The following is a 15,916-nucleotide window of genomic DNA, read 5'->3' as shown; positions in this document are numbered from 1 at the left end:
GTGCTGAGGCAAGAATGAGTGGCGCAATGAAGCACGGCTGGGGGGAATCGCGAGTGGTGAAACAGCCACGCGCAGCAGTGTTGCCTGATTTTTCCTCGCACCTTCCCGTGTGGCTGGATCTCTTTGGGAACCATATTTCTGGACCAACCCTCGTATATTACGTATAACACAGTTTACGTAATGTAAGAATGTTCACTCGTATTGCATACAAGTTTACAGAATTTAGTGACTGCAAACTTAAATAGGACATGCGTGTAGTCAGTGTGGGGAAACAAAGAAGCGAGTCTCACTTGCTTGGTCGAAAGAACATTGTATACAAGTTGACACAATATATGATCACTGAAATTAAAGACAATGCGAACATCCATGTATCTGCCTCAAATAACAAGGATGTGTCATTCGCTCTGAGCCAAGGCCAAGAATGATGCTCCTTGACCGTAGTTGACTTGGTGGTGCGCACGTTGCATGTTTGTGCTGCGGGAATGTTCAAATAAATCCACCCTTTAAAGGATACTATCTGACCTAAGTGTCATAGAAGATGCATTTTTAGCGTAAGGAGCCAAATTCATATGACGGTCATTTACTGTAGTTGACTTGGAGGTGTGCGTACTGCACGTTTATGCTGCATGACTCATGCATCACATATTATCTTGCCTCTGTCATAAGGCATGGTCAAGCCTTTGCTGTGCTGTTTCTTTTTTACAAAGCAGTAAAAACTGTTATCACATCAAAGTGTGAAACGAATGTTTTCAAGCAAACCAAGACAGTAGATATATTTTGAGACATAGTCCTTAAAGTGTAGCAAGGGTTGTGTACTCGAATGATTCCCTTCATTCAAGTTTTCAAGAAAATACTGTCATGCTGGATGTTTCATCTGTTTGGAAGCATTCCTATGATTGCCGTATTCAAGCTGGGAAGTATTTGATCCTATCCTGTGGTTAATCTTGAATGGACCTACCTATTGGACTACACTTTCATGAGTTACATACTCTGACAAAATCTCCTGGGCGAGGCTAAGGGTATCTTGTTGCGCGCCAGCGATCTAAGTACGTTTTAACATTTTCCTGTTGTAGCACTGGTCTTTGCACTTCCTGGCACAACTTAGGAGAAGGAAATTCGAATAGATTAGAGGCATGTTTGCAACATGCAGTCGAGTTCTTGGTTGACGACTATGGAGCAGCATAGCCGGAGAAGCACCTGTAGCCATATGTGGAAAAAATCTGTAGATTGCCAAGTATTCTAACACTGCGGACCTAAGGTCTCGTCGTTCCAACATAGCAATCTGTATGAATTCTTTGAGGACACGGTTGAATGTTTCTCCCTGGCCGTTTGCCTGCGGAGAAAAGTGAAGAAAGGTAATGCTTGATGCCTCTTTCTTTCAGGAAGTTTTCAAACTCAGTGGAAATAAATTGTGGTCCATTGTCGGACACGATGGCATCAGGAAACCCTCTTCTACTGAATAGAGAAATGAGACAGTGGATGCTAGCTTCAGATGTGACTGAAAGCATGAAGACAACTTCAGACCACTTAGAATGATAGTCAACTATGACTAAGGCACGACGTGCATAGTATGGAGCACAATCTATATATGCAGATAATATTTTTAAAAAAGCAACTACTGTATCGCTATGGTGCAGAAAATGCTTTTTTGTCGGGGGTAATGCAATACAAATACCTGGGCTTGTACATAACAAAGGATCTTTCCTGGTCAAAGCACCTTGACACAGTAATAGCAAACTGCCACCGCAAGTTGTTTTCGCTAAAGTGCGTATTAAAATTCGTGACGCCAACAGTGTGCCTATATTGCCTTACAGAACACTGGTCTGCCCCGTTTTAGAATATGCTGTAATTATACGAGACCCATTCACTAAAAGCAATATTGGAAAGCTGGAATGTTTACAGTAGAAAGCAGTTCGATTCATCTACTATACTTCAATTACTGACTTCTTATTTTGGAGCGGCTTGCCTTCTATAACTGATAGAAATCGTGTATGTCGTTTAAAATTCCTTTTCCAGCTAATAAATGATCACTATAACATCGACACGTCTCATCTTCTCATCTATATGACAGATTACACTACCAGATACAGACACTCGCTAGCTGTAACTCCATTTACTACACATGTCAGCTGCTTCAAGTATTCGTTTTTTCGTAGAACCATAGTAGACTGGAATGAGCTGGTCGATAAAACTGTAACACAGGACTCATTATCACTTTTCGAGACGTATCTTTTATGAAAAGCAAGCTGAGCTTGCTGAGAGTGTTTTGATGTCGCTGTTTAAATGTAGGCTTTGAAAATTGCTGAACTCAGTTGCTTCTTTTTTTTTCTTGTTGGTTATTTTTTTAGCACTTGTGTGAAGGAACTTGAGTGCAGTTCCCCGTTGTTTTGTATTTGTTCTGTACTTATTTGTGTGCCACGCTGCTAAGATCTTGTATAAGATCGCAGTATCCATAAATAAATAAATATGTAAATAAATATATAAATATATAAATAATCCAAAGGACCTATTAGGTCTGTGGCTAATTTTTCCCAGGATTGAAAAGGCCATTCCACAGGTTGAAGTGGAGCAAAAGAAGATTTGGCAGATTTATCTGCTTGTTCACAAACAAGGCAGTTTCTCAAGTTTCTCAACCTGTCTATGTGAGACCACCAGTAGGTGCCTCACAGTCAGCTTTGTTTTCGTGATGCCCAAATGACCTTCATAAGCAAAGGACAGGAGCTTCTGACACAAGAAATCTGGAGGAATGATACATTCTCTTCGGAGAAGAAGATTATCTACGTAGGATAATTTGGACTGTAGGGATGCATATGCCTGTAATTCTGGTAGCAGATCAGCAGCATTTCTCCACCCATTGCCTATTTTATCTTTTAAGCTTGACAAACTGAAGTGGGAGGCAAGGCACTAGGGCAACCAGTAGGCATGCTCTCCCAAGTAACAAAGGACCTAATAAAGAAACGACAAAGAATGAAAGTGTCGAACTCGAGAGATAAGATAGAATTTACCCACCATGGTTGCTTAGTGGCTATGGTGTTGGGCTGCTAAGCACGAGGTCGCGGGATCAAATGCTGACCACGGCGGCCGCATTTTGATGGGGACAAAATGCAAAAATGCCTGTGTACTTAGATCAAGGTGCACGTTAAAGAGCCCCAGGTGGTCTAACTTTTTGGAGTTCCATACTACGGTGTGCCTCATATACAGAAAGTGGTTCTGGCATGTAAAACCCCATAATCTAATCCAAGGTAGAACATGTGGAACTGTCAAAACTGATCAACCAGGCCAAAATAGGGGATATTCGAAATTATAACATGAGAACGACTGAAGAAGTGGTAAAAAATGGACGCAGCCTGAAATCAGCGAGAAGGAAACTTGGCATAGGACAAACCAAGATTTATGCACTGGCAACACTGGACTTTAGCCAATCAAGGGAATAGGCTGGCTCCAGGAAGAGATACTCTACAATGAATCACATCCATGTCATTAATCAGTTAATCGAGAAATCCGCAGATTACAATTAGCCTCTGTACATGGCTTTCATAGATTACGAAAAGGCAGTTGATTCAGTAGAGATACCAGCAGTCATAAAGACATTATGTAATCAGGGAGTACAGACCGCTTATGCAAATATCTTCGAAAATATCTATAGAGATTCCACAGCTACCTTAATTCTACACAAGTAGGAAGGTACCTATAAAGAAAGGGGTCAGACCAGGAGACACAATGTCTCCAATGCTCTTCACTGCATGCTTGGAAGAAGTATTTGAGCGATTAAACTGGGAAGGCTTAGGAGTAAGGATCGATGGCGAATATCTCTGCAACCATCGGTTTGCCAATGATATTGTTCTATTCAGCAATACTGCAGACGACTTGCAACAAATGATTGAGGACTTTATCAGAGAGAGTGTAAGAGTAGGGTGAAGATTAATATGCAGAAGACAAAGACAATGATAAATAGCGGGGCAAAGGAACAAGAGTTGAGGACCGCCAGTCAGCCTATAGAGTCTGTGAAGGAGTACATTTACCTAGGTCAATTAATCACAGGGAACCCTGATCAAGAGAAGGAAATTCACAGAAGAATAAAAATGGCTAGGAGTGCATATGGCAGACATTGTCAGCTCCTGATTGGACACCTACCATTATCATTGAAAAGCAAGGCGTACAATCAGTGCATTTTACCAGTGCCGACATATGGGGCAGAGACTTGGAGACTGACAAAGGAGCTTGAGAACAAGTTAAGGACTGTGCAAAGAGCGATGGAACGAAGAATGCTAGGCGGGATGTTAAGAGACGGAAAGAGAGTGGTTTAGATCAGAGAGGGAAAGGGTATAGCTGATATTCTAATTGGCATTAAGAGAAAAGAATGGAGCTGGGCAGGTAATGTAATGTGCAGGTTGGATAACTGTTGGACTATTAGGGCTACAAAACGGGTACCAAGAGAAGGGAAGCGCAGTCGAAGACGGCAGAAGACTAGGTAGAGTGATGAAATTAGGAAATTCGTGGACACTAGTTGGAATCGGTTGGTGCAAAAGTGGGCGGAATTGGAGACCGCAGGGAGGGGCCTTCGTCCTGCAGTGGACATGAAATAGACTTATGATGATAAAACTGGATCAGCGAGTGTAGCTGTTTAAAGCGCTTCTTTTGTATTGCATACTGAAACCGATGAGACTATCTCGTCATCTAATGTTGGTTCAGATTCAGAAGGAACAGGAAGGTGAGAAAGTTCATCGGCTATGACATTATGGTCGCCCTTGCAGTACTCTGTCAAAACTATATTAATGTGGTCGAGCGCTCCATTGAGAAATTATTAGAGGATGCTGTCCAGAAAGCTGTTGCCAGAATGGTATTGAGGGGGTGTTTACCGCTCTTAACAAGTTGGGAAGGTTGTGGAAAAAAAAGTCAACGATAGCCGGCAAAAGCCTGGACTGTGTAGTAAGAGACATACCGCCAAGCCCGTAGACTGCTATAGTAATGTAGTTTATGCCATTGCCACCTCTTGCGGCTGCACTTACATAGGGAAAATAGGGCACTGCCGTGAGCATGTGTACTGTGTAAAGGGTAAGACTAGTAGTATTCTAGCTGTCCATTATGCAAAGTGTGGCTCTACATGCTGCCTAAAAGACACGTGTGCTGAGACGATACAGTGAGCATATGGGGAATCTTTGAGGCCTTTTCAATTTGTGAGTTAGGAGCCATATGCATAGGTGCCCTTTCTATAGCTCTTTGCGATAAGGAACTCAAGTTTCTTAGAAGTTAATCACTTTTGATTGTGTACATATTGTGTATTGTACATTTGCATAGTTTTATGTTTGATGCATGCGCAGCAAGAATTGATTGACGATGACTCGCTTTCCCTTTCATCCTTTCTCTCTTTCAGCCCGTTGCAAATAGTATATATTTGTGTGGGCTTCAATGAAGATGTTGTTGGCAGTCAGCGCTGGTCCTGTGCTCTTCCTTGACCGTGTGTTTTTCTGGCGCTGTTTAAAATGAATGACCTTGATCTGTGATGCAGAAGGTGATCCTTGCAGATGTGTTGCGGTATTTGACCACTGCAGAGAACTGTCTTGCTTTTAATATTTCTTGCTGTGAATAGTTCTTGAGTCGGTGGCTCAGAGCAGAAAAATGAAAAGCTTGAGAATGCTCCTTGTACAAGCCAATGCTCATTGGGGAAACTGTAGCTCTTGTGTTGACAAACAATTTGAGTGGCGTGTTGGCCACAAACACTTCGGCGTGAATAATTGCTGGGCAGAGACTTGGTGCTTGTATCGTCAGCATGGAAAAGACTGTTGACTTTGTTTCAGCAGACTAAGAAATGAGCTGAGCTCTTGCAAGAGACCATTGATGTGCATGGTTTCGGGACCTTCTCTTGTGCGTGTCCATTTATTTGGCGTCTTTATATATTATAATGGCACATAATGTCCCACTTTCTTGCATGCGCAGTATGTGATATACTTGGCCGGACAGCTTGGATCGGATGCTACGTGGTGCGTTGATCCACAGCGGTAGTAAACGACTGTAGTGTCTTGACTTGCTTTTTGAAATCCTAGCTGAGCACCATTTTGGCAGAGTTCCCTAGTTCGTGACTTGTCAATCGCCATCTCGTATCCATCAGGTTGGGGGAAGAAGCTTGGCGACGACTGCCATCTTGAGTACACGAGGAAGGGATGCGACTGTTGGCAAGGCCATTTTGCCGCTTACAAGAAACGCAGCGCTGAATTTACTGAAGAGCCATTAAATACTTGAATTCCCTTGTGTACTTGTTTGACACTTGGCCCAATTTCTTCTGCTTTATTGAGCGTCAATAATGGTTCCTCATAAAGAAGCCTCTCACGGATTCTTGTAGACATGACTCTGTGTACAATTTGGTCGCGTAGCGACTCGTGCCAAGCGCCGAATGTGCAGGCTGGAGCCAAGCAATCTAATGAAGTCACGAAGTCTTGGAAGGACTTTCCCAGTAGCTGCTTTCACTCTCTGAAGATAATTCGATGGACGAGACTGTTAGTGCTGTGTTTGTAGGGCTTGTCCAGCACACGGATAATCTACCGGAAATGTAAGGTGACGGGGTCTGCTTGCGACATTAAGTTGTTGAAAAGGCATTGACCCTCGAAGCCTAAGTTCAACAGCAAAACAGCCTTCTTCCTCTCCTCTGGTAAAGCCGTGCCTCTGGTCGCCTGTAGAAAAGTATGAAACGACCGTTTCCCAGACAGCCAAAGTACAGCAGGTATACCTGGAACAAGAAGAAATGGCGATGGAGGGGGAGCGAACACCATCCTTGGAGTGGTGAACAAAGAAGGAGTAGTAGTGGTAGGCAGCATAGTCTCCATGCTGGCAGAAGAGTAGAGCAAAAACAGGAGGGAGAGCAACCAGTTGCACAAAGGTTTGCTTCATCGCCAGTTGTATTTCCAGGCTGTAGCGTTGCTTGACAGGGCGGCTGGAATGCAGGGGCTACGAAGTAAGGCCAACGGCTGGGGGTGCGGAGCACCGCAATTAAAAAAAAGAGGACTTGCATGAGGACCAAACGCAGACACACTTTTGTCGCAGACAGATTTATGTTAAAAGGTGGGAAGGAGAACATGCCGTAATATATTTTCATGGTTGGGCGCTGCGGGATGCTAGCGGTCAAAACAATCTGAAATTGAAAGTGACGATATAACACCCACCTCGCAATGATTTTGTACGGTAGTGTGTTTAGCATTGAATCTATGTAGCGACACGAATTATTGCCACTGTCAAAACAAGTTATGTATGAGGCGTGTACTGCAATGGGACTCCTCTTTTGCACTTCCCTAAGAACACTTGGTAGCATCTAGCGGTGTTGCTCCGAAGCCTGCACATGGCCTCTGAAATGCATGGCGCGCTGTTGCATTCGAATGCTTAGAAACATGCCATGCGGCACCAGACTTCTCTCTCACGCTTGTTTTTGGACATGCTGGGCGATCTAGTGGCGCTACCGAGCAGTCGATGCGTTGCCTTTGAGATTAAAAGTATGGCACTCCAGTGCCAGCGAATGCTGAAAATTGTTTCCTCACTTGCTGCACACTCAGTGGCACGTACATCATTATCATCATCATCATCATCATCATCCTATTTTAAGTCCACTGCAAGACTAAGGCCTTTCCCTGCAATCTCCAATTACCCCTGTCCTGCGCCAACCGATTCCAACTAGCGCCCGCGAAACTCATAGCCAATTTCATAGCCCCACCTCGTCTTCTGCTGTCCCCGACTGCGCTTCCTTTCTCTTGGTATCCATTCGCTAACCCTAATCGTCCACTGGTCATCTAACCTGCACATGACTTACCTAGCTCCTTTCTTTCTCTTAATGTCAATTAGAATATCGGCGATACCCATTTGCTCTCTGATAAAAACCACTCTCTTTCGGTCTCTTAACGTTACGCCTAGCATTCTTTGTTCCATCGCTCTTTGCGCAGTCCTTAACTTGTTCTCAAGCTTCTTTGTCAGTCTCCAAGTTTCTGCCCCATATGTCAGCACGGTAAAATTCACTGATTGTACATTCTTCAATGATAATGGTAAGCTTCCGGTCAGGAGCTGACAATCTCTGCTCCAGTGGCACATACACAGTGACCCAAGTTCGCAAGAGGTTTATTGAAGAGTGGCACAAACGCAGTGCATTCATGCCACAGCTCACTAAAGCGTTGGTGTGAAAGACATTCATTGAAAAGGCCTATACCCAGTACATGTGTGTCGCAGCCTGCTAAAGTGTCGGATTGCTTCCCTTGATAAACACCTGTCACATGGATTCAATTCTGCCCGGCATTGGAGGAATTTAAAGGATCTTTTTTGTCATTGTAGAGTGGCATGCACCTACTGGCACAAATTGGCATCAAACAGGTTCATTGGAGACCTTCACAGATGGATTGGCACATACTCAGGGCTCCAAGTCATCATTTCATTTCAAAGAGTTTCATTGAAGAGCAGTAATTATACAGACCCACATCTAATGTGACACATGTCACATTAACATTAACACATTAACATGGCGGGAAAGAGGTTCATTGAATGTACAGTTTGTTGCATACTAAGCGACCCAATTTGGTCGAACGGTTGGTTTCGAACGCCGTTCTCTCCACAAAGCGGCCCGATATTCTAAGTATTCAATCATAGACTACACAGTGACCCAGGCTGGTGGGAAAATGGTTAGATACAAACATACATAGATACTCATAGATACATAGTTAGCCCTAGGAAAGTCTGTGATGTACCGTAAGTATGCTAACGGAATAAAAGGGCAATCTGTCCTGCTTGCGCTCTTGCCATGTACCCATGCTTCTGTTGTCTCCTTTTCAGCACCTACTCATCAGCCCTACTCGACAAGCACCTGAAGAAATGCAATGCTATGAAGAAGGAATCTCAAGTAAGGATGTTTTGTTTGATGCAAACCTGGATGCAGCTTTGTTCGTACATAATATTATTGAAGATTTATTTGGTTTGTACTGCTAGCCTTATGACTCTCTGAGTAGGCATGCATGGCATAAACTAGTTTAGTTGAAATAAAACGTACACAATCAAACATGTGATTTGTGCCACACAGATAAGTCTTTCGTCACCACGAACTGTTGATCAGTAATTGGCAATATATAAACGAAGCAGCACTAAACCTTGATCTCCTGATAAACAGTGTAGTTATCGCCGATTCTTTGCAACATTGCGTGGCAGCAGTGCATGGTGCAGTGTTCTCGTTGACTCGGGCTGTGTTGATGGGGATGCTTGAGTGGCCATTGTTCCCATGGTAGAAGGACATAGATGGTCATTTTATATTGTTGAAACAGGCTTAATGCATGTGGTGCTGCACAGACAGTTGCGTAACAAGAGTGCCACCGTAATTCATCATATATCGCACAGGTGTACACTCCTTGCCATGCTTTTCTTCAGTACTAGAGAACACTTGTGAAGCGTAAGCCACAGGGTGGCAGTCTTAATCGTGTTGCTTAAATAGTGCTGCGCCATTGGCAAAACTGGACACCTCTGCCAATGCCTTCAGGAATTTCGCTGATTTGAAAACCGCCATAACAGGCGCTGCTAGTTTGACCATATCGATTTAGATTGTTTCATTCCTGGTCACGTTGGTCTTCTCACAAAAAGGCGTTAACCTGTTTTATCAGTGATCTCAAGGCCTCAGTTTTGAATGGTAGATTCGGCAACAACTTACCCAAGTAGTTTACCGTCCCTGATACCTTTGAACTTCTCACTTGCTGGATGGATGGGGAATGGTAACCCATTTGCTTCCGTGGCTGGCACTCAGCCGCGCAGGCTAGAAGAGGCCAAAGTGCAGGTGACCTGCACTGTACGTGCTGCCTTTAGAGTGGATGTTTTGAAAAGTTTTTTCATAGGTGGCAGCACACTGCAGGCTATTTTCTACTTGTTTTGGGTTGTGCACACTAGATAGACATACTTGTCCACACTTTCAGCAGAAGTTGATAGGAAAACAATGGAAAGCTTCCCACTCACCAGACTCCACTCTGTTGTAGCCGTTGCAACCACTGTACAAGGCTCGAAGAAAAGCACACACGCTTCCATGGTGCAGCAAAACACTTTGAGGCTGTGCTTAGTTTTCAAGGGATAAGTCAAAGTCCAAGAGGAGTTCAGAGTGTGAAAAACACCAACGCACTTCGTGGTTCTTACACATTTAAAAATGTTTAATAAATGCTTTATAGTTTTTTTTATTGCATTTGATGCGGAAGTCTTTTGTCAACAACATAAACGAGACATTCTGCAAATCCCATGTCTGTTGTAAATTTTATTGGGGGCGAGCTCCACCACTGGGAAAGCTCGGGCCACCGTCGGCGTGACGTGGCATGAGGTGGCATAACGGATGACCTGGACACAGCGGCCATGTCGGCTGCTTTGGAAGTGCTGAAGCAAGCTGAGAATGAAAGTTTAAAGTCCCACCTGTGCTGCGGTTCTGATCAAATGGCGAGGTTTTACTGCCTTGGGTGTCAGCTTGACAACATTTGAAAGTACTATAACAAGTAGTGGCTGCCTTTGGAGGTATGCAGCATGGTAGGCTACTGCTCGGTGCCACAGTGCCGGACGTACGCAACCGAGCCCGGTGTCAGCCTTATTCACATGTAGCCACAGTACAAGCAGCTGTGTGAAGCTTGGCTCGTGAAACTTAGAACCGGCAGACAGCCATCACCTACAACTCGGGTATGCAGCAAGCACAGACAGGAGGAAGATTTCTGCTATGGCACTGGGACTGCAAAGTTCAGTGAGTAGCAGAACACGCGCACTGACATGCTCGCCCGTGCCCGTTGCCCAGCTAATGCCATGACGGTTTGGTCTATGAACTTGTTGATGCTAGATACTGGCAAGTTCACTGGAACAGAAAGGGAGTGGTATAAAAAAAGGCATGGCATATGGTCATGTTTGTGTTATGAAATAATGCATTGGATTACGAAAAAGAAGCAGAGGGAACTCGCACGTTGAGAAGACCAATAAACATACAGTGCAACGCAACTTGAGAAATAATATTGAAATGTCCGCGAATTTAGAAGACAAAACAAGATTGAATCATTGCAACGGCACATCACAGTCGCCGTAGGCATCGAAGTCTATATAACAAAATTATTTTTGAACAGTTCTGATAGTGTGCACGCAACAATGGTTGCTACTGTACTGTCAAATGCTCATATGCTGTGGCCTAAAGCTCACGGCACGTTGCGAAAACGCGCTCACAGTGAAAGCAAAACATTGTGCGTGGACATGCATGCAAAGGCGCAGTCGGTTGCTGCGAACCCATCCGATCACTGCATTGAGGCTTCATTCTGTTATGCTCCATTCGGTTATGCAGACAGCTCAATATAAGAACATATTTCAAATAGTTTACTCTCAGCATTTGCCTACCTTTCACACTAGAAGCCGGTTCGGTAGACTCCATTGCGGTGACTGTGCGCAGTGGCGTTCACTGTACGCATTTGTAAAGAGATAGTGTCTGTAAACGATTCTGTGCTTTCAGTTTGCCCAAGATTATTATATTGACAGTAAAAAATTTCTCTTGTTTTGAGAGTACTTACATAAATGTCCAGGAGGGCTGCCGCGTGGTGTTTTTATTGAGTGCTGCAAGCGAAACCTATGAGGAGCGCGCCGCAGTGATCCCTCATACTACGCAAGGAAGGCGCTTGCAACAGATGACGACTCCGTAAGTCCTCGCTCCCAATAGTGATTTTCTTACAGTTTGGAACATGCTGAAGGAAGTAGGAAATATTCAGTTGAACACCAGGCACGGTGGAGCGCCATAAAGGCAGAAAAAATGGGGTTAACGATACAGCTAATTAGACCATTTAGAAAGATTGGATGCGCTTTGTAGATGATCACAAGAAAGAAGATGGGACACGCGCAAACTAACAACTGACCAGTGTGTTCAATGGGGCTGGTTGGTTCATCTTTAGAAAACCTCATCACATGTGCTGGAGCTACTCGCCTGGCTCAAAGAAAGGGCTTCTCCCATTTTTTCGTCTGCTCACTCCAAACTCGTAAAACGAGGCATCGCTAAGGCATGTTTGTGAGCTGCTCTGAAGTGCTCGTGCGAGCACTTTGTTGAACAGAGCTTTTCAGCTTAAGTCAACAGACTAACATCAGCAGGCTACCCGACCAGCGTGTTGTGCAGTGTTGCTGGTGACCTTGTTAAAGAGTTAAAGAACTGATGCATGCTTGTCCCTTCTTTTTTATATAATATGCCTCTCGAAGTCCTCGTGCTTTTTCCTTACTGCACTTGCACAGGATCTTAACCTGGTTGAGCAGAGGCCTGCATTTATGACATGCTTTACAGTAGGAAGGCACGTTTCCTAGAATATATGATTAGCTGAGCCATGCCATTGGGTTTTTTCTGATTTTGTGTTTTTTCTCCTCCTACCTGCTGCTGATACCCTGATGTGCCTGCGCTGGCATGAACTGATATTTGAGTGTTTCCCTCGAATAAACCTCAGTTGTTAGTTTGTGCCTGTCCCGTCTTCTTTCTTGTGATTGTCTACAAAGCGCATCCAAGCTTTCCAAATACAATGAACGAACTTGCCCAACAATGCATCCTGCTAATTAGACCATGGCTAGGTGTAATACTGTCATTGCTTATGCAGTTGCCAACGTATCTCACTTCATTGGTGGTGAACACACATTTCTCCGTATTTAGGGTTAGCTCTGCATTCCTTGCCGCTTCCATCGCAGCGCAGAGACCGTCATCATGTTGCCCTTTAGTCACTTCCCAGGCAAAAACATCATCAATATTGACATGGGTTCCTGGTAAAGCTGTTCGAATAGGAAAATTTTGAGTGCGAAGTGAATTTGAAGATTAAAAAGTGAGTGCGAATTGAATATTTTTTTAATATTTTGTGAATCGAATTGAATAATTTTCTATTATTTTGCAAATATTTTCCAAATACTGCCAACTTAAAATTATAGATGAAAAGTTCTGGGAAACATGGCTGGAAAAACATACACAATTTTTCACAAAATGTACTTTCACATAGTTCACAGAAAAAAGGACAGTCCCAGTGTAGCAGTTCTGCTGAATGAATGGTTGTGTGGTGCCAAGAAAACAACTGGCATTTATTCATTAGATCCCAACCAACTTGCCCAGCAAAGGTGTGCCAGTTGTTTTCTCGGCACCACACAAGTTGGCTGGACTGTGTCTGCGCATAAGCCGCATTGACAACAAGTCAGGATGCCAGAAAAAGCACACTAGACAGTACGTGAAATGTGTGATGGGTGTTATATAAGAAATACCGCTAAAATGTGGGAAATCCTACGTTGGACAAACGGGGAGATGTGTTAATGACCGGGCCCGGGAGCATGAATTGCCTGTAGTCAACAAAGGTAATGCGCATTTACCTGCGCATTGCACAGTTTGCCTGGAAGGAACATGCCAGCCACTACTGCGCGAGATAAAGATACTTGCCAGGAGTGGTGATACGTTAGCAAGAGAACTTTTGGAGGCATATCACATAAAAGAGTGAGTCACGAGTTGTATTAGTGACACGTCTGTTTTTCTATTCGAAAACGAGTTGCAATTGTTAAAAACGTAACTGTAATCGCTCTAGGCAACACTGATGTACGCATGCGCATTTGTTCATTCTCCCTGCCCTGCTGCAAGAATAAAATCAGTTGAAGTTCAGCGCTCAATCTGTTGTTTCGTACTCTTCCTTCCCAAGTCTTTATTTTCCTTTTTTGGCGCAACAATGTATTCATAATTATGCTTGTTGCTGCACGAAATAAACTTGAAAAAGTGGGTTCTGAGAAAATCAGTAAAGAAGAATTGAAACACCTGTAGCACTCATACAAAAAAGAAACATCTAGAATAGCTAAAATTTACGTAATTCGTAGCTTGTCTCCTCCCGATTCTGTCAAATCCTGTCCATGGAGCTCCTCATTTATTATTCTAGGTTTTGACGCAACAAAACCTCATCGGGATGCCTTCATATTGAGCGTATTGCTGGAAAAAGTTCCTCCGTGTAGAGGCCAAGATATATTGTAACTGCTTTCAACATGTCAAGTTTGTCTTTCTGGACATTAATGAAATGACATGCCGTCAGATAATACAAGCTTGAGAATCGCAGAGTTTTAATAGGTGTCTCGTTGCCCTTTGCCAAGTTGTACTATTGAAGCACTTATTCGAAATATGGGGCAGCTCATTTGCATAATATAAGAAATACGTATATACACAGGTTATTTTCACAATATATACACTTCGTCACCACAAAAAGAAATACCAGTTTTCAACTTGCTATGATGTTTGGCAGAGAAAGACATTCAATTTGTTCTGTGAGGCACGCAACAATTGCTGTGGCATATTATTTTATTGCACAACACTGGATACAGTAGCGAACCATCATTAAAACTTGGAAGAAATTAATAGTACAATACATGTGATCAGGCACATAGCATTTTATTGCACTTTCTTAATTCGAGCCTTTTCTTTAATTGCACAAAAGCTACTGCACTGAAATAATATACTAGTACATACTTAAAAAAGCACAAGTTTATACTACAATAATAATCAATCAATAAAATGTTTATTATAGTGCCCAGCAACAGCTAGAGAGCTTTTGTACTGGTGCATTTAAAGAACAAGATGCGAGACAAGATGTACAGAAAACATGAATGTGGCAGACAAAAAAATGCAAGTTGAGAAATAAATAGGAAAAAACAAACGAGAAAGAGTAAAAGGGAGTTAATCATACATGATTATTTACAGATGCACAAAACACAGGAAATAAACTCTGAAGTATGTCATACAGGCACAGTTCTTATTATGTGTTTTGGAGTCGAGTCATATATAGCAGTCTTGCAACAAGGCCCGGCAAAGAATGTGGAATGCTGCCTGGTATACTGTTGCGGGACGAACAAATGCATGTGATGAAAAGCTTTGAGGAATGTATAATGTCATGGACCACCTTGTAGAGGAACGAAAGGTCTGATTAAGTCTTGAATGTAGAGGTGCGAGTTGAGGTATATTTGAGAAGGCTCAACTGTTGTCACCAGAATGGGAAAAGTGGTACTTGAAGATAGATATCAATTTATTCTGAACGTGTTCAATAAGGTCAGAATTAGGTCTGCACTACTCAAATATTATTGCGCAACAAGAAAGGCATGGATGTAAGAGAAGACACACCAAGCGTTGCACACCCTCCTACAGAGGCATACTCTAGCAGTGAAAGCACACAGCAACTACAATTTCAGAAACAAGTGAGCTGAAATCATGGAATATACAGCATGCAATTCCAGGAGTGTGAAGGGCATGTTGCGTAATTATCTGGGTGAAGAGAAGCTTAGGATTTTGTCGAAGTACACACCAAGATGTTTCATATTATCTACCCTGGGCTGTGGAGCATCCCATAGGGTGTATGAAAATTGCACATGGTGTGTTTTCCGCATATAACTTAATGTCATAGTATTGAAGCATTTAAGTGTACCTTATTGTTTCTGCAACAGTTTGAGAGTGAAAAAATGTCTTTTTGGAGGTCGATGCAGTGGTGAACGCTGTTCACAGTCTCAAATAGTTTTAAGTTGTCGGCACACAAAGTCATGCTGTTCATTTATTAAAATGTTCTTAGCACTAACAGAAAGCAAGAGATCCAATACCGATTCAAACACTTTGGACGCACTGCAGAGGATAGATATAGGCTGGCAGTTAGGAACTGCACAGCTAGCACCCAATTTGTACACGAGCAATGTCCATGCTACCTTCCAAGTGCTAGAAAACCTACTAGGCTTTAGGGAACTATTGAAGGTGCTTGTAAGAACAGGGAACAAGTATGCTTCCATACTTCTTAACCCTTTCAGACGCCATTTTATCCTGTTGATTGAAAACTTGCTTTCACCGCATCTCTTGCATCTGCAGAATCATACAATGTGTACAGCTGCAGAAAAGATTAAGAATTTTCAATTGTCTAGCGAGTTTTGTCCAGTT

The 15,916-nt window shown here is 43.0% G+C and overlaps 1 long non-coding RNA gene across 1 annotated transcript in view; it reads left to right on the top strand.

Moving 5' to 3' along the window:
• Window positions 1-8,904, top strand: part of LOC126535573 (uncharacterized) — a 30,784-nt gene extending 21,880 nt beyond the window's left edge. Inside the window, exon 3 of the long non-coding RNA XR_008613444.2 lies at window positions 8,803-8,904. This is a non-coding gene — a long non-coding RNA (uncharacterized lncRNA). The remainder of the gene's footprint in view (window positions 1-8,802) is intronic.
• Window positions 8,905-15,916: the final 7,012 nt, after the last annotated feature.

Source organism: Dermacentor andersoni, chromosome 7 (genome assembly GCF_023375885.2).
Source record: "Dermacentor andersoni chromosome 7, qqDerAnde1_hic_scaffold, whole genome shotgun sequence".
Classification (NCBI taxonomy): Eukaryota; Metazoa; Arthropoda; class Arachnida; order Ixodida; family Ixodidae; genus Dermacentor; species Dermacentor andersoni.
The sequence above is the reverse complement of the archived record's forward strand: the minus strand, read 5'-3'. Positions and strand labels throughout refer to the sequence as shown.